Below are 19769 nucleotides of genomic sequence, written 5' to 3' on the forward strand. Positions count from 1 at the left end.
TCCCAAAAGCAGAGGCCCAAAAAAGAGTATGTGTCTGAGAGCTGAGGCAAGAGAGCTTTTTACTACCTCATGCTGAGAACAGACTACATGCTCACACATCATTTTGGCTTTGGTTCTCATATCATTCTTCCCTAATATTCCCAAGCTTACTTAACTTATTAATGTAATATACATTGATATATCTACACTAAATACATTTACAGCATGCTAAACAATGTGTTGTAGTGTCACAAAATTTTAATTTAGTTAATAAATATTTAACATTACTTAGTGCCAGGCATTGTTCTATACACTTAAGAAATAATAATCTTCATAAAAATCATACAGGATCAAATACTATTGTCATTCTCACTTTAGAGATAGAGCGACCAAGGTATAGAGATGCCAGATAGCATGTTTATGTTCGCACAATCATTACATGGCAGCGATGGCATTTAAACTCAGACATCAAGGCTTCAGAGTCTGTGCTCTAAACTACTATGGTGTGCTACTTTTGATAGAACCATAGTGATACATAGATAGCTGAAAACTGTTGGATAGATAGATGGAGAGAGAGAGAGAAATTTACAGAGGGAGGGAGGGAGGATACAGAAGTGAAAGAGGGAAGGAAAGGAAAAAAAAGGTTATGTATTTTGGTCTCTCTGCCTCTCTGTTACCACACCACACAAAAATAGTGCTAGAAATTTGCTATGCATCAGTAGCCAGAGCTCACTCTGCAGGAGTAGCCAGAACTCACTCTGCAGGCCCTGTGTAGGTGTAGTGCTCACAGAGGAGGGCAAAGTGAGTGTGGAATGCAGTGATGATTACTGCTGCAATACACAAAGTCAGGGACACATTTTAGAAAAAACATCTCACTGCATGAGTTAAGGATTCATTGAATACCTGGAAATACATGGAAAACCTTCAAGGCCAAGGATCAACCACATTAGGAAAGGCCACCCTGCTCCCTCCCACAGAGGCATTTACATTCCAAGGCTGGGACCTCACCTCTTTATTGGTCCCTTGTTTATAGGGCACATATAAGAAAGTGGCCTTGTCAGTGAGAATATTCAGATTGGTGCCAAGAAGACAGGATTTGGGCACAGATATCTGTCTGGGAACATCTGCTGCCAGCATCTGGGGAAGTTTCAGCCCATGAGAAGTTATTAATTCCTCTGGATGGGAGAGGGAGACCTCTGATATGACAGGAAGTTAAATATTGGCCTCAGTTCAGCCCCACTGGCTGGCAAGAGGCTTCCTGGGCCAGCTAGCTCCCTATCCAGGCAAACCAAGTGAGCACATGGGCAGCCTTCTCGCTGCATGATGGTGAGCCAGGGTGGAGACCTGTATGGCTGCTCCATGCAAAATACCACAGTCAGGAAATAAATGAAGGGTGGCTTCAAACATGAATGCCTAATTTAGGAAAAATACAAGATCTGGATTGCAGAATTGAAGATATTGATTCTCAGTCAAGTTGTAATTCCCATGAATTCTTGTAGCATATGCAAGAGTAGATAAAGGCAGCAATTTTAACAGGTCTCAAGAAACACCATATAGTGATGTGTGTGCATGAATATGCAAATATATGTAGATACATATGTGCATATATGTGTTAATATTCAGATAAGCTCTAAATGCTAACAAAACTATCTGAGAAGAAAGATAAAAAAGGAAAAAGACTAATGAATGTGGTCAAGCTAGCAGAAAAATAATTTATATCATTTAGATATTTCTGACAAAAAGAAAATCTTTCTAGGCTTCTGGTGACTAAACTGCTTTAAGGAGGAGATGAAGCCTTTTGTACAATAATTAGAACTAAAAGACTCAAAACAGTAATATTGCTGATAGTTTACAAATTTTTTAATGTTTGTTTATTTATGTTTTAGACAGAGAGAGAGCACAAGGAAGGGAGAGTCAGAGAGAGAGGAGGAGACACAGATTCCGAAGCAGGCTCCAGGTTCTGAGTTGTCGTCACAGAGCCTGACACAGGGCTCAAACTCACAAACCATGAGATCATGACCTGAGCTGAAGTCAAATGCTCAACCAACCAACTAAGCCACCCAGGCACCCGGTATTCTACAAATTTGTGAAAGGAGCATCAAACAGAAAGCAAAAAAATAAATAAATAAAAATAAATAAATAAATAAATAAATAAATAAATAAATAATTTGACCTTACACTAATTGGCCATATGACCCTAGATAAGCACTGGTGCAGAATAAACAGTCTTTTCTGATTCCCCAAGTGTGTGTCACTGGTCTCTTCCTGGCCTCCGAATATTTGCTGTAACATTTTTGGTGCATTGGCCAAGAGGTTGACAGCCATGCTGGCCCCTTGAACCACTGTTGTCAGAGGCCAGCAGAGAAGCCACTCGTTGGGGGCCCTGCAACAGAAAGGAAGGCGCACTGCCAGTGATTTCACTGGACCCCAACCCTTGCCAGGCCAGCAATAATTGGTCACCACTGTGCTCAAACCAACTTTAGTGGGAATCAGAAAATTCTGCCAGGACAGGACATCAGATCAGGTAAATGTCTCCAGGGACCCAGAACCAAATTCAGGCCCACCCTAGAAGTGGAAGGGAAGCTTGATTACCTCCCCAGTGACACAGTTGCCACATAGGACAGAGAAGTCCTGTGTGGAAGTCTGCAATCTGTCTAAATGAGTATTGAGTGCCCGTACTCCATGATTTCAGCTACAGAGACTGAATGGGCCCTACCCTGCGATTCCATGATGACCTCATACAGCTCAAGGCAGAATCAGGTCCACAGAGGCCTGATCTGAGTCAGGGGTTTATACTGACCTTCCAATGCTAAGAGGTATCTAAGCCAGGTGAGGGGAGCACCCAGAGACAAAACCATCTTTCTCTTCCCTCTTGTTTGTCCTGTGACACCATACATTGGGAGGGACCCATCTAGAATACCAGGATGGGGGAGAATTCCTCAAAACCAACTCTTAAAGCCAACTATCTCTGGTCACTCTACCTCAAAATGGGGACTTTAAAACTATTCCCAAGCAGCTGCCAAAACTCCCTATGTTTCAGGGAAATTCCCTGTCATCTCTGGACTGACATGGACTGCCTAATTCCACCAGTGGAAAACAAAACAAAATGAAAGAAACCTGGGGTCTGCTCCTCTGTCCGATCTGACAAGATTTAAAACTGGGAATTCTCTTTCTCTACCTTCTGCTAGCACCTCACCCCTTCTGCTTTCCTTCCCCTTCCCTCTCCTGCATAACTGGCTCCTCAATGCCTCAGGCACCATCAGCTCCTCCTCCCACCATAGATGTCAAGGAACAAAGACTACCCACTTCAGATTTCCCCACCAGTGTTCCAAGTAAAAATTAACTATGGGGAAAAATGCCTTAAATAGATCCAAGTAAAACATATTCAATGTAGGGGTGCCTGGGTGGCTCAGTCGGTTGAGTGTCTGACTTTGGCTTAGGTCATGATCTCACTGTTCATGAGTTCAAGCCCCACATCGGGCTCTGTGCTGACAGCTCAGAGCCTGGAGCCTGCTTCAGATTCTGTGTCTCCCTCTCTCCCTCCCTCTCTTCCTCCCCTGCTCATGTTCTGTCTCCCTTGCTCTCTCTCTCAATAATAAATAAACATAAACAAAAAATTTTAACGTATTCCGTGTTTAAGCTAATTTAAGTTTGTTGGTTTGAGATAGGCAATGTTTATCAACAGTAAGTTAAAAACAAAACAAAACAAAACAAAACAACACTTTTATTCTACCTAGATTTGCTGAAGGTCAAATAAACTCATGTTATCTCTGTTCCAATTTGTTAGCAAAAGCATGCCTTAAATAATTGTTAATTTTGTCTCATAGTTGTCATGGGTAATTGTTAAGATAGCTTTCAAAGTCTTTGTTAACCTAAAACATTAAAGTTTTACTTCCATGATAAATTGGGATTGAATTCATTGGATATCTAACAAGATAAGAGACAAAAACACTAATTACTAGATGTAAGTTTGTGCTTTTGACTTGTGCAGAGAAACTAAGGATATTTCAATCTGTTGGAAAACGCGTTTTGTGCTTAATTGATTTCTAAGTTTGCCATTTAAGGAATTCTGATGTAACAGACAGTTCATAATCAGTTACTTAGTTACTTAGTTTTCACTGGAGACTAAGGTTTCTAAGAGTTAAAATTCTACTAAATGTAATTAAGACTGCTGGAAATAAGGAAACAACTCTGTATGTAAAAAAGTAGATATGTAAGAAAGATACAAGAAATGGAAATACATCTTTATTGTAGGTAAAAGAAAGTAATTTTGGTGATGCCTGGGTGGCTCAATCGGTTAAGCATCTGACTTTGGCTCAGGTCATGATCTCACAGCTCATGAGTTCAGGCCCTGCATTCAGCTATGTGCTGACAGCTCAGAGCCTGGAGCCTGCTTTGGATTTTGTGTCTCCCTCTCTCTGTGCTCCTCCCTCCTCATGTGCTCTCTCTCTCTCTCTCTCAAAAATAAAATAAAACATTTAAAAAGTTAAAAAAAAAAAAGAAAGTAAGTAATTTTGTCCTAAATGAGACTGGTTATTTGGAGACGAATGACTTGGGATAGAATCTAAATGCGAAGGAAAGCTGTAGAAGGCTCATGAAGGGAAATCTTTCAAAAGAAATTTTATATATAGTCAGGACGGACTAAGATTAAAATGAATGGACTTTAAAAGTACATTGATTTAAGATTAAAAATCTTCCTCCTTTGATTCAAAGGCTGGAAAAATGAGGGCAATACCTTGGTGCTGGCTTCCAAATCCTCCACACTTGTGTTGCTCCTATTTAGCAGAGGAATGGATGCCTGTGCCATATGAGGGATGGATACCATATGAAGGGCCTTTACCAAGATATATGGGATCCTTTTTACCATTGTATGCTGAAAATGAATATCACATGGCAGGAATATATTTATGTGAACATTGATGAAAAAGGCAGGGGAATAGACCTTGACTTTGGCTCTTTAATCACCCCCGCAATGGCCGATGACCAATATGTACATTACTGTTGGTCCAAAATAAAATTAGTGCATCCTATGACAACCTGGGAAGTCTTGTTTGGTTATAGCCCATACCCCCAAGGTCTTGTAGGTGGCAAACAGGGGGGTAGTAGAAATCGGGGAAGACCAGGTCAGTTCTCAGAGGTAGGGTCAAGTCTGAGTAAGAATGACTACTCCCAGCACCTCGTGAGAGTCAAAGCACTTTTGGTTGCCAGTAGCATAGACCGCCAAAATGTGAGGTGAGGAGATGGGGTTTCTTCTGGCCAGCTATAGAAAATTAAGATAAGGGACGCCTTTCTTCCTTTTTCTTATAGTTGAGTAATTCCCCAACCAAGGCCATTATTCCTTTGGAATGCATCATGACTCATTTTCTTTTACACAAAGACTTTGCCCCAATACAAATTGGAGGAAGAAACCTGGCCACCAGAGAGAAATATCAATTATAATACTATCCTACAATTGGACTTGTTTTGCAAATGGGAAGGGAAATGGGGAGAAGTCCCCTAAGTTCACTGTTTGGGGGCCTTAAAAAAAATTGAGATATATGTGAGCAATGTAAGGGGAATCCTGATTTAATGGCAACTCTTTCTGAAGTCCAGCAATCAGGAGAGGAAACAATTAAGGGCCCCTTACCCCCATCCAAAGCAAATCTAGAGAAGGAGGAAGGGAAGTCTTGCATCTCAAACTCCTCCTTGAGTCCTCAATCTATATAAAAAGTGAAATGCTGCTCCCTGCTGCCCACCTTATCCAGGCCCTCACCATAATGTAACAGGCATGTTTCCCTTATGAGAAGCTAGAATACCAGGAGGAGAAACCTTTTACATTACAAGCCTTAAGACACATAAAAAGAGACCTAGGTAAATTTTCTGAACAGATAAGTATATAGAGACTTTTCAGAATATTATGTATGTTTTTGAGTTGACCTGGAAAGATATAATGCTTTTGTTAAGTCAGACTCTTCATAAAGCAGAAATTATGGGGTTCAGGCAGCAGCTAAGAGATATGGGGATGAGCAAGTCATTAATTATCAAGGAACTGGAAGTCTATAGGGCACTTCCAGCTCCCTACTGGAGCTCAGGCAGTTTCACCCCAAGATCCCAACTGGGACTATGTCCACTGCATTGGGGAATGGTATCGCTACCACTTCCAAGCTTGTATTTTAGAAAAATTAAAGAAATATAAGATTAAGCCCTTAAATTATGCTAAATTAGCCACTATTTTACAAACACAGAATGAGAGCCCAATGGCCTTCCTGGAGAAGTTGAGGGAGGCTCTCATTAAATATGTGGCTATCTCCCCTGACACCCCTAAGGCTGAGATTATTTTTAAAAAATTTTTTAATGTTTATTTATTTTTGAGAGAGACAGAGACAGAGTGTGAGTGGGGCAGCGGCAGAGAGAAAAGGAGACAGAATCTGAAGCAGGCTCCAGGCTCTGAGCAAGCTGTCAGCACAGAGCCCGAAGCGGGGCTTGAACTCACCGCAAGATCATGACCTGATCAAAGTTGGACACTTAACCAACTGAGCTACCCAGGCACCCTGAGACTATTTTAAAGGGTAAATTTGGGGGCGCCTGGGTGGCTCAGTCGGTTGGGTGACCAACTTCGGCTCAAGTCATGATCTCGCGGTCCGTGAGTTCGAGCCCCGCGTCGGGCTCTATGCTGACAGCTCAGAGCTTGGAGCCTGTTTCAGATTCTGTGTCTTCCTCTCTCTCTGACCTTCCCCCATTCATGCTCTGTCTCTCTCTGTCTCTAAAATGAATAAACGCTAAAAAAAAAAAATTTTTTTTAAATAAAGGGTAAATTTGTCACTCAATCAGACCTAGATATTCAGAGGAAATGCAAAAATTGCCTATTGGCCTGGAAGGGACCCTGGAGGAGCTCTTACAAGCTGCCAATTAGGAATATTACAACTGAGATGAAGAGAAAAGAACAAGAACGGAAGTTTAAAAAAAAATCTGAGGCCTTAGTCGCAGCCTTACATACTACGTCAGACCGGACTTCCCAAGGTCCTGGTACCAAATGCCACTTATGTGGCCATTCAGGGAACTGGAAACAAGACTGCCCTCAAAAGAGACAACAGAAGTCAAAGTCCCATAAGCCATGCCCCTTATGTAGAGACAATCGCTGGAAGTCTGAATCCCCCCAGGGACCTCTATCTGCAAGGGCTCAGATAACCAGTGCTCCTGAAAGGGACCGATGGGGCCTGGGGCTCTTCGTGTGGCTCCCTGGAACCAACTGTCTATTGGAAACCCAGAGCCTCGGGAACTCTGGATATAAAAGAAAAACCAGTTGATTTCCTTCTTGATCCTGGAGCCGCCTTTTCTGTCCTCCTTCCCACTCCCAGCCAACTATCCAAACCCAGCATAATAATCAGAGGTGTCCCCAGAAAGCTTATGACTAAATTTGTCTCTCAGCCCCTGGGATGTATATGGGGAAACCGAACTTTTTCTCATTCTTTCCTGATAATGCCAGAGAGCCTTAATCCCTTGCTAGGAAGGGACATTTTAACTGAATTAGAGTCTAGAGTGTTACTAGCTCCAGGAAAGATCAACATTTGCATGGGTGTTTAAAAATTACTAGATATTGTAGACTGTGGATACCGGGGTTCAGGAAAATAGTTCACCTGCTATATCAATTATAAAAGGAGACTCAATCCCACCTACTCTCCTGAGGAAATGAACTGGGGTCTGACTCATGGACACTGTCTCCAGCCCTTGAAATGGTTACAAACAGGTTCCTTGGCCCCCACAAACTGATTTTCTCTAAGGCTGCTACAGGAGCTTGAGAATCAAGAGGAGGGAATGAGAAGGAAAGCTGACAAAAGCAGATTAAAAAAAAAAAAAAAAAAAGAGCCAGCCAGATGTCCGAGGCTGGATACTCCCCTTGCATACTTTTAGCTTCTATAATCTTGCTTGCCTCTTGATCAGCCAACTGTGTAGCACAACTGATAAGTACCCCCCACTTTTTCCCTTGAGCCCCTGCAATCCTGCCCACCTGTGCAGCCCATAGAAAGTTTCCAAGCACCCGGAAGCTGACCAGGCATAAAAATAGGCTACTGCCCAGGCTCAGCCTTTGGAGATGACTCTGCTGGGCCGGCACTGGTGCAGAATAAACAGTCTTTTCTGATTCCCTGAGTGCGTGTCATTGGTCTCTTCCTGGCCTCAGAGTATTTGCTGTAACACTAGGCCTGGGGACAACTCATGGTGACTGGGAGACTGGTCTGGGCCCTAAAGTCACTGAATAGCCAATTTGCCAAATGGCCTTGCTTCTCATTAACTCCTAAGTTTTAGTTAGCCACATCTTGTTTTATAGCCATAAGGCCATTTTACAGTATATCACATTCAATTTGTTTGTGACCCAGCTCCCTTGCTACAGCTGCAGACCTCTGCAATAAAGGTGACTGCCCAAGAAGGGAGAGTTGGGGGAAAGAAGACAAGCAGTGAGGGGACAAGCAACAGAGCTTCTGTGGCTGGGCTGGAAGTCTCGAGCCTCTCTTCTCCCTGCCCTGGATTTCCATGTCCCCCATCACTCCGTTCAGAGCCTTGCAGATGACATAATGTGAGAAAGGAGACACAAAGGCTACACAGGGAAAGCCCATTAGAAAATGCCAGATTTCCGGGGGGATTCCCTCCACACAGGAAGTGCAAAAAATCAACTTAAACTTTGATCTCTATGGCCATCTGGTGGTCAAATGGCCACATCACAACCTCCAGGGCACCAACTCCTATTGTTGCAAAACAAAGCCGGATTCAAGTTTAAGATTGTAAGTTTCTTTTAAGAAACAAAACAAAGGAGCCTAGGAGGGCGGGAGGGAGAGAGAGAGAGAGAGAGAGAGGAACCAAGAAAAAGAATAACTATAGAGAACGAACTGGTGTTTGGGGAGGAGGAGGGCATGGGGGAAAATGATGAAGGGGATTAAGAGCACACTTTACTGTGATGAGCATGGAGTAATGTATAGAATTGTTGAATCACTATATTATACACTTTAACATAATACTGAATGTTAACTATGCTGGAGTTAAAATTTAAAAATAAAATACAAAAGGGGCACCTGGGTGGCTCAGTCGGTTGAGCATCCAACTTCAGCTCAGGTCATGATTTCGAGGTCTGTGAGTTCTAGCCCCACATCGGGCTCTGTGCTGACAGCTCGGAGCCTGGAGCCTGCTTCAGATTCTGTGTCTCCTTCTCTCTGCTCCTCCCCCACTCGTGCTCTCTCTCTCTCTCTCTCAAAAACAAATAAACATTTAAAAATTTTTAATAAAATACAATGATAGGAAACAAAATAAATAAAGAAGAGAAAAGAAAAAAAATTGTTAAATTTCTTAACTCTTTCCAACTAGAATTTTGATGGTTAATCTAGAGTCCTGACGTGACAGTGTCCCTCATTTTGACATAAAAACCCAACCTTCTTTCACCTCATCCCTCACTTACTGAGAATGCTATAGACAAGGAGATCTTTCTGCCCCCAAAGTCCACCCACAGAAGGCCTGTGACTACCTCTCCCACCTTATCTTCCCCGTCCCACAGCACACTCCTCAGCCCAACCCTATGAGGTCACCACAACTCACTGGAAGCTGATGAAAATGAAGAAGTCTTCCTGAGGGAACAAGGTGGCAAAAGCGCAGTTTCAGGCGAAAGTCTGCCAGGAACAGACTGTAGAAACTTACTCTCTTAGAAATCACATATGCACAATCCATCAATAATGAATAGCAGAAAATGTGGTTTTCTATGGACACCAGAGGGAGACCACAAAACTCTCTCACTGACTACATGTCAAAAGTCATGCCTCCAAATTAAGGGCAAACAGCCATAGAGGTTGCTTTTAGGCCAACAGGCTAGAGCGATGGAATGCAGAAAGGGCCTACAGCGACCACCTGGGAGAATACAAACAGGCCAACCAGGCGACCCACCTCTAAATATCCATAGGCCCTAAATGACCAATGGGCTACTTACAACTAGGCACAGTAACCAAAACAGGGAGAATTCCATATCGCCATACCTCCTCATCTTCCCCTTTAAAAAGAGCCCTACCCACTGCCTTACTGAGGACAGCTTTCCTCTGAGGTCCTACCAACCGCTCCCCTGCGGTATAGTCCACACCCACTTCCTCTAGGCAGACTGCCTCTCCTGCTGTCCTGCCCGCTGTTCCCCTGCAGTGTATTCCACACCCACTGCCTCTTGGCAGAAGACCTCTCCTCTGTGTCCTGCCCATCACTCCCTGGTGATGTAGTCAATAAACTACCATCTCCTTTGTTCTACCTCAGGTGAATTATTTCACCTACCAGGCCACTGGCTTCCACCCAATCATTGCCCCACATTGGAGGGGGGCCCTCTCCAATGGAGAGCCACCCCGTTTAGACACCACCGAGACTTCCATGCTGCTGCTTACCACCCAAATCAGAACATTAAGGACACTGAAGACTTCTGTAACCAAACCGATGTAACTGGGACCCAGGGGTGCAAGAGCGCCTGGCTCCAGGGGTCCCAAACAGGGCTGCTGACAAAATCCAAAGGCAGAGAGAGGAGTGGTGGTGAAACAAGAAAGGAATTTATTTCGGTGAGGCCAACACAGGAAGACAGCGGGCTAGCATCTCAAAGACGGCCTCCAGAGTGGAGAAAATACACCCAAATTTGTATGAGGAAAAGGTGGGTGGGTATGTGCAGGTGGGCAGTGAAGGTCAGGTGGATCATGGTCTTGGGGGCAGTCGCGTGGGGCCTTGCTGGCTCAGGGCAGCCCATATTGTGGTGGGGGGGTAGTTCTGGTTCCCATCACAGAATGCTTTGTCCTCAGGGTCTTTTGCCTGAATTAAGAGATACGCTGGAAAGAACTTAATCAGAAAGTTTGAGGTCAAAATGGAGGTGGTTGAAGTCCTCTTCCACTAACATGACTTTGCTCCCTTGTGAGTTACAGGTACAGACTACACCAGGTGAAGCTCTCACGCAAAGGAAGCTTTATTTGCAGCAAACCAGGAGGTCATGGGGAGTAATTTCCAAAGCTAAGACTTTGCCAGCAAGGGTGAGCAGGTTCTTTTTAACTAGGGTTTAGGATGAATATTCAGAAAAAGGAGCTTTTTCGTCAATGTAAAAGAAGGCAGAAAATTGCACAGGCAGGCAGACTTAGAAAATGTGTCCATACAGGCATCCTATGTTATGTTAATGAAGCTTGTGTTCTTCCCTCAGAGGAGACTTTGCACTATAATGAAGCAGAGGTACCTGTCAGAGGAGGGAGGTGGGTCAAGTCAAAGGAGATGTGAGGACAGACCAGAAATCTGGGTGAAGTGTTGCTGCAGGGGGCACCTAGGGAAGAAATCAAAGTGGCCTCTAGATGCTGGAAAAGGCAAGAAAGATTCTCCTCTAGAGCCTCCAAAAGGAACACAGACCTGTTGACACCTTGATTATTCCCGTATGACCTATTTCATGCTTATATCCTCCAGGACTGCCAGATAATCAATTTGTGTTGTTTTAAGTCACTAAATTTGTGATTGTTACAGCAGAAATAAGAATGATGGGGATTGGGGTAATGATAGGGTTCAGAGCCAACGGCCAAGAAAGAATTCTTGAAGATGTCTTTGCTACAAAAAGGTGACTTTATTAAAGCATGGGGATAGGACATGTGGGCAGAAAGAGCTGCACTGGGTTGTGAAGAGTGACTAATTATATACTTTCAAGTTGGGAGGGGGTTAGGGACAGCATAAGTCTCTAAGGAATTTTGGAAACAAGCTTTCCAGAACCTTAAGGGGCTGTTATTAGAAAAACATCATTTATTACTGTTTAGTAAAACCTCAGTCATCAGCCCCTTCAGATATATATCAGGGGCCATATGCTTGGAGTATAATTGCCAACATATACTTGGGGGTTAAAGATAAAGGATGTTTGCAAAGGAATTTTTATGTGTTTAAGGAGACACAGGATCCTGGTGGGGGGTGGGGGGGGCGGTCAGGATAATGTTAAGCCAAGATTCCCTTTTGTCCCTATTGAAATGTCATCATCAAGGCAGCTGTGCTCCTAGAGAAAGGTCACTCTGCCTGTTTCAAGGACTTGTCAATGGGCTGTAGGCAGTAAGGGAATTTAATTTTTCACTTGCCTTTGTTCTTGGGCATCCAGGAGTGTCCTAGGAATAGCACACATATCCCACCTGGAGGGAGGGGGTGCTGTTAGCCCATACTTTGCACTCAGCTTGCCTTATGCTCCCCCATCAGGAAAGTGATCTTGTAATTGAGAAGCAATATAGCTCAGATATCAAGTTCTGGGGTCAAACAGATTTGAGTTACCATAGCTACATCACTTCCGACCCATATGAACTTGGGTGTTCATGAACCTCTTTAAGCCTCTATTTTTCTCACTTGTAAAATGGTACTACCTAACAAAGTCTGTGTCTGGAAAGGGAAAATGGGGAGGCAGTGAGGTCTGCTGTTGTTCATTACAAGCCTTATACAAATACATGACATTTTAAACCATGTCTATTTATAACTTTCTTTAAAAGGTTAAATGAGTCTACAGGCACCTGGGTGGGCACCTAAGTGGCCCACTCGGCTCAGGTCATGATCTTGTGGTCCGTGGGTTCTAGCCCTGCATCAGGCTCTATGCTGACAGCTCAGAGCCTGGAGCCTGCTTCAGATTCTGTGTCTCCCTCTCTCTCTTTCTCTGCCCCACCCTGCCTCACACTCTCTCTCTCTCTCTCTCTCTCTCTCTCTCTCTCTCTCTCATCTCTCAAAATAATAAATAAATAAACATTAAAAAAATGTTTAAGGCTTTAAAAAGGTTAAATGAGTCTAAAATACTAAAATACTGAAGGAAATGAAAAGAAGGGAAAAATTCATTTCTACTTTCCAATGTGAAAACTCTATTACTTTTCATTTTTAATCCTCTTCAAAAAATAAATACCATACTGTAAGATTTAATAGTGTTGTGTGCAGTTAATATTTAAATATACCAGAATATATATCCTATATGGGAATTTGTTCACCACAAATTTAACTGACTATATTAGGTTAAAATGTTAACATTTTCTGCTAATCATTGCATTGTGTAACTTCAGAAGGGTTCAGAGATTCTCCGCAAGGGAAGTAGAACTTGCCTTCTCCCTTTCTGCACAACGTCAAGGAAGGTGAAATGTACAAGAAGATGAAATATACAAGACTCTCATGGTTCCTGAGTTTGAGCCCCACATTGGGCTCTGTGCTGACAGCTCAGAGCCTAGAGTCTGTTTCCGATTCTGTGTGTCCCTCTCTCTCTGCCCCTCTCCCACTCACCTCTGTCTCTCTCTCTCTCTTTCTCAAAAATAAACATTAAAAAATGTTTAATAAATAAAAATAAAAAATAGGGACAATATCAATACCGAAAACAAGGTTGCATAAAAATGGGGTCATTCATGGGGCGCCTGGGTGGCGCAGTCGGTTAAGCGTCCGACTTCAGCCAGGTCACGATCTCGCGGTCCGTGAGTTCGAGCCCCGCGTCAGGCTCTGGGCTGATGGCTCAGATCCTGGAGCCTGTTTCCGATTCTGTGTCTCCCTCTCTCTCTGCCCCTCCCCCATTCATGCTCTGTCTCTCTCTGTCCCAAAAAATAAATAAACGTTGAAAAAAAGTTTAAAAAAAAATGGGGTCATTCATCCATTGCTGGTGAAACTAATGTGGGAAATCCGCTCTGGAGGACAGTTTGACAGTTAGTTTAAAACTGTGCAACCCAGCAGTTACACTCCTGGGCATGTATCCCAGAGAAGTAAAGATCTGTGTTCACACAAAAACCTGTACGTGAATGTTTATAGCAGCTTTATTCACAATAGTCAAAAACTGGAAACAAACTGTGGTACGTGCATAGCAAGCAATACTACCCAGCAATAAAAACAAACGAACTAAAGATACACACAACAACCTGGATGAATCTATGGGGAATTATGCTGGGGGAAAAAAAATTCAATCCCAAAAGGTTACATAGGGTATGATTCTATTTATATAACATTTTTGGAATGACAAAATTATAGAAATAAAAATGGATTGACGGGTCCAGGAGCGGAAGGGGAAGCAGGTGTGGCTGTTAAAAGGCAAGATGAGGGACAGTGTGATGATGGAAATAGACTGTATCTGCATTAATCAATGTCACTATTCAGACTGTGACAATTTACTATAATTTACAAGAAGTTACCTTTAGGGGAAATTGGATAAAGGATACATGAGATCTCTTATTTCTTGTAAGTACATCTGATACAATTATAACAAAATGGAGTTTAATTTTAAAGACCGCATTAACATTTTCAACAAAACTAGGTGATAAGGTTCATCCATGTACCTCAAAATACAAGTTGGTGGGTGACAATCCACTAATAGTCACGAGATATCCCTGGAATAAGTGTCTGTGGTAGAGAATATTGGGAGAAGCACCCAGGCACTTGACATGTCTGAGAATATGATAAATCCCAAACAGTCGACAGATACTCATTGAAAAACACAGCAGACCAGTACAAGAGCAGCAGATGAAACTAGACAGGACTTTCCCAATCCCACAGCAGCAGTTGAACACAAAGTAAGGTTAGAAAGGGGTGGAGCAGTCTCACCCCTAAGAATTATCTAAACTGACCATCCAGGAACTTTTCCAAGGCAGAGCCTTACACTGAGGAAAACACTGCGAGTAGTGGAACCAAAATTGAGCCAGACAGAAATAAGGAAATGAAGAAAAAGAAGCTCAAAGTGAGGGACGAAAACAGAGTCTGGAACTCTCCCAAGCAAGCTGCCATATTTTTTAGCATTATGCAAAAACAACAGAAGAGAGAGCTCTGGGGAGTGGATAAACATTCTGAAGTATGCCTCCTTCTAAAACTCAAGGAGATGGGGCACCTGGGTGGTCAGTTGGTTAAGCGTCCGACTTTGGCTCAGGTCATGATCTCGCAATTTGTGGGTTCGAGCTCCACGTCAGGTTCTTTGCTGACAGCTCAGAACCTGGAGCTTGCTTCAGATTCTCTCTCTCTCTCTGCCCCTCCCCAGCTCACACTCTGTCTCTCTCTCAAAAATAAATAAATGTTAAAAAAATTAAAAATAAATAACTAAATAAAAATAAAACTCAAAGAGATTAATTCCATATAAAAAGAGCCACAGAAGAGGACAGAAGGTGTGTCTTCTACAAAGTTAGTATAAATATGAAGAGAATAAAATCCTTACAGACAGTGAAAACACACCAGAAAAGTCATGCTACCAAAAATTCTAAGCTGTACTCTATTTCAAAACAAGCTAAATGTCATTAAGAAAGTGTTAAAAAAATATGAAACAACAACATAAATCAGACTTAGAAAATCTCAATATAGAAACTATTATAAGATGTGCTAAATATTCCTTCAATGGCAATCATAAGTGTATCATATAAGTGTATCAAAATAACATACTGTATACCTTAAATTTTCAAAATATAACGTCAAATTTATCAAATAAAATAATTTTTTAAAATTTTAGAAATATGCTTACAGTACTCAGGAGATAATATGAAATTAAAATCCACTTCAGAAATGAAGGCTAAACTAGAAAGAACAAAAGAACAAAATAGACACAATGATGAAAGCCTCAAGAGAAAGAAAGAAGGTAAAAAGGAACATTTTTTAAAGAAAAAAGGAATGAGAAAGAATTCAAAAGAAAATTACAAATATTGAAGATACACAAAAAAAATCTATTATATAAATGGTAGGAGTTCCTTAAAAAGGAAACAAAAGAAAATACTAAAAAGTATAACTCAATAAAACATTCCTAAAATTAAAAAAAAAAAAAAAGATTGAGCCATATATTGAAAGACTATATGGCTTATTTGAGAAACTCACCAAGATGACCAAAACCAAGATATATTCTAATAACATTTCTGGACATTAAAGAAAACGAAAACGCTACTTAGGCATCTCAGCAAAAACAATAACTGACTTGATAATTAGGTTATTATCAATCAGACTTTTTGATAGCAATGTTACGTGAAAATGCAGTAATATTATTAAGGTATTCAAGAGCAGAAAATAGGAACGAAGGTTTTTTATATCCAACAAAACTGACTGGAAGTCTGTTAAATATAAGGACTTCCTTGAGCTCTTCTTAGCAAGTAACTAAAGAAAGAGCTTCAAACAACCACAATGATTACATCAGTAGTTCACAACTTTTGGTATCATGACCCCTTTACATTCTTAAGAATTATTAAGAACTCCAAAGAGCTTTAGTTTATATGGGTTATGTGAAGCAATATTCATCACATTAGAAATTAAAACTGAAAAACTTTTAATATTTGTATAAAGAACAGTGATAAACCCATTATATATTAATATAAATAACATATTTATGAAAAGTAGCTATATCTTCTAGCACAAAAATATGGTGAGAGAAAATGAATTATTTTACATTAAAAGAATCTTTTTAATATCTCACTTAATAGTGATTCACTTGGTCGTGTATTCTTCTACATTTAGCCTGTAATATGTTGTTTTAGTTAAAATGCATGAAGAAAATGTGGTTGCACTCAGATATGTAATAGGAAAGAGGGGAAGAATTTTAATAGCCTTTCAGCTATTGTGTATATTCTTCTTTGATAAGATACTACAATCAACAAATGATAAATCTTTACAAATTAGTTACAATGTGGAATCTGAAATCTTATCAGTGGTCTTTTCATGTTATGTTAAAATTCATTGGTCTACCTTGTGCTTTGAGTGGGCCTTCTATCCGTGATAATTTTGCAGTATCATGTATTGATCATTTGGAAGGGGGTCCACAGGATTATGCGGATCTCCAAAATGTTGACACGGGTCACTAAACAATATGAAAAAATCGTATTTGGTAATATCACCACCAATCTCATCCAAAAACCTTTGTTATGGGGAACCTGTGGCAAACACAAGTTTTCCAAAATTTTGATTTTCTCTGGAAAATCTAATTTTCATTGTCAATATCATTTTCTTTGAAGTGGCATTCTTCTTTTGTTTATTTTTGAGAAAATGCCTACCAAATATCCAGGGCCAAATAACCATACTGCGTCTGTCAGTCATTCTTTCAAGAAAAATGACAGTCCATTAGAAAAATAAGAGGTGGGGCGCCTGGGTGGCGCAGTCGGTTAAGCGTCCGGCTTCAGCCAGGTCACGATCTCGCGGTCCGTGAGTTCGAGCCCCGCGTCAGGCTCTGGGCTGATGGCTCGGAGCCTGGAGCCTGTTTCCGATTCTATGTCTCCCTCTCTCTCTGCCCCTCCCCCGTTCATGCTCTGTCTCTCTCTGTCCCAAAAATAAATAAACGTTGAAAAAAAAAATTTTTTTTTAAAAATAAAAAAAGAAAAAGAAGAGGTGGCTCGTTTCACCCACAACTCAAGCAATTACACAGCGCTTTTCCACAAAATAAATGCCTTTCCATCACTTTGCAGCAGAAATGCTAGTTTGTCACACTATATATTAAAAAGGTGCCTACTTGAGATTCAAGAGTTAGTAAAAACTAATGATTATTATTGTTTCATCAAGGCTATCTTTAAGTGAAACTGGCACTTTTGAGGGTTTTTCACTGCAAGTGCATGGCAGTCAAGAATGCCATGACTGCTTATAGAATTTGGTGCCACTGCCCTGATTTGTACTAAAGCACCAAACGTTTACCCACTGTAAACTTTGCATTATCAGTACAAATACAGTGAAAATGGTAAATAAGATCTTATTATTATTATAAAAATAGTTTTGATCTTTCGGACTTCCCAAAAGGGTCTCAGGGACCTCCAGGAGTCCATAGACCACAACTAGAGCACCACTGCACTTAAAGGACACTGACATAAGGAATAGTAGTCATCATTAAACATGTTATTACTCACAGCACTAAGACTAAAAAGGGAGCAAGTATCTTCTGAAATGGTGTATGATCCATAACATAGATAGAGGACAACTATAAAAAGGAAGGATGATGAGGAGAACAGAGGCAAAAGGAATATTAACTGTTTTCAGTAATCATTTTGGTGGTCGTAGCACAAGTATCATCATCCTCAGACTGCTGTGTGTGTTCATTCAGGAAAAGCAAATGAGTAAAGGTGGATATTCTAATTGTAGGTCTCCCTGTGTGTTTGAAAACCAGAACTCTTGATGTGGAAGAAAGGAGACACAACTGTAATATAGAAGAGATTAATTTTTTATTTGTATATACATAAACTTTGTGCTTCTATAAATATGAACATTACATATAAACATTTGTACTTCCACCAAAAAGACCTGATATAGTGATGAACTCCTAACTCCCGCTTACGGTCTTAGTGACATTTCCCACTAAAATAATCCAGGGCTTTCTAAAACAATGGCTGATTTCAGGTCTGAGCGGGAAACATACAGAATAAACCTGGAACATTTTGGCATGCAGATAACAAAGAAATGATCAAAAGACTTGTGTCAAAAGGACTCAGGAGCCACTTGAAGAAGTTTCCATGCACCTAGGATGATATGATTGAACTCATGGCTAAAAACCAACCAGGAATTAAAATCCATCAAATACATTTAAATCCTTGAGTTTATAATGATACAAGAAATAAAATAAAAAGTAGAACCTAACTGCCCACCTTTGGGTAATAGTAGGAAACAAATTCAGTAACTTGAAAATTTAAAAAGTAAAAGAACTGGGGCGCCTGGGTGGCGCAGTCGGTTAAGCATCCGACTTCAGCCAGGTCACGATCTCACAGTCCGTGAGTTCGAGCCCCGCGTCAGGCTCTGGGCTGATGGCTCAGAGCCTGGAGCCTGTTTCCGATTCTGTGTCTCCCTCTCTCTCTGCCCCTCCCCTGTTCATGCTCCGTCTCTCTCTGTCCCAAAAATAAATAAACGTTGAAAAAAAAAATTTTAAAAAGTAAAAGAACTAAAACACTGATCCTTTCTTTCCACTGTATCATTGGGCAACCCACCAGTAAATGAAGAGAAATGTTTCTTTACAGAAGCAATAAAGCATATAAACAAAGAAGGACTGGTAGAATTCAAGTGAATTCAAGGGCCTAGGCAATGAGCACCAAAGGTGAATGCACCGTAAAAAGAGACACAATTGGACAGTTTGGGCCTCATGGTAAAAAACACACCTCCACCTACAGACTCATCAAAGAAATTAAACCTGTCTATCCAACCTCTGCATCCATTTGCCAACTGGCAAGAAATGCAGAGGACAGAAGGACATGCTAAACTGCACCAGATGCATGCAATTGGTAAAATCCAAACTATGGAAAACTCTGTAGGTTAAATGTCTCAGGCTTTTCAACGTATTAGTCATAAGGGGGGCAAAGGGGATGGAGGAGAAATAGTAAAGTATGAGACATAAAAGACAACTAAGCTGGGGCACCTGGGTGGCTCAGTCGGTTAAGTGTCTGACTTCATCTCAGGTCATGATCTCCCAGTTCATGGGTTCGAACCCCATATCAGACTCTGAACTGACAGCTCAGAGCCTGGAGCCTGCTTCAGATTCTGTGTCTACCTCTCAATCTCGCTCTCTCTCTCTCTCTCTCTCTCTGCCCCTCCCCTGCTTGTGCTCTCTCTCTCTCAAAAATAAATAAACAATTTTTTTTAATTTTTTTTTCAACGTTTATTTATTTTTGGGGGGACAGAGAGAGACAGAGCATGAACGGGGGAGGGGCAGAGAGAGAGGGAGACACAGAATCGGAAACAGGCTCCAGGCTCTGAGCCATCAGCCCAGAGCCCGACGCGGGGTTCGAACTCACGGACCGCGAGATCGTGACCTGGCTGAAGTCGGACGCTTAACCGACTGCGCCACCCAGGCGCCCCAAATAAACATTTTTTAAAAATATTTAAGGAGCCCTTAGGTGGCTCAGTCGGTTAAGTGTCTG

At 41.5% G+C, this 19769-nt stretch overlaps 1 long non-coding RNA gene across 1 annotated transcript; it reads left to right on the top strand.

Moving 5' to 3' along the window:
• The first annotated feature begins 15758 nt into the window (after positions 1 to 15758).
• Positions 15759 to 18423, top strand: LOC121029255 (uncharacterized). The gene is made up of 2 exons (XR_005789654.1): positions 15759 to 17016; positions 17266 to 18423. It is a non-coding gene; the product is annotated as an uncharacterized LOC121029255 (long non-coding RNA).
• The last annotated feature ends 1346 nt before the right edge of the window (positions 18424 to 19769 follow it).

This window comes from Herpailurus yagouaroundi, unplaced genomic scaffold (assembly GCF_014898765.1).
Source record: "Herpailurus yagouaroundi ecotype Mexico unplaced genomic scaffold, PumYag 139, whole genome shotgun sequence".
In the NCBI taxonomy this organism is placed as follows: Eukaryota; Metazoa; Chordata; class Mammalia; order Carnivora; family Felidae; genus Herpailurus; species Herpailurus yagouaroundi.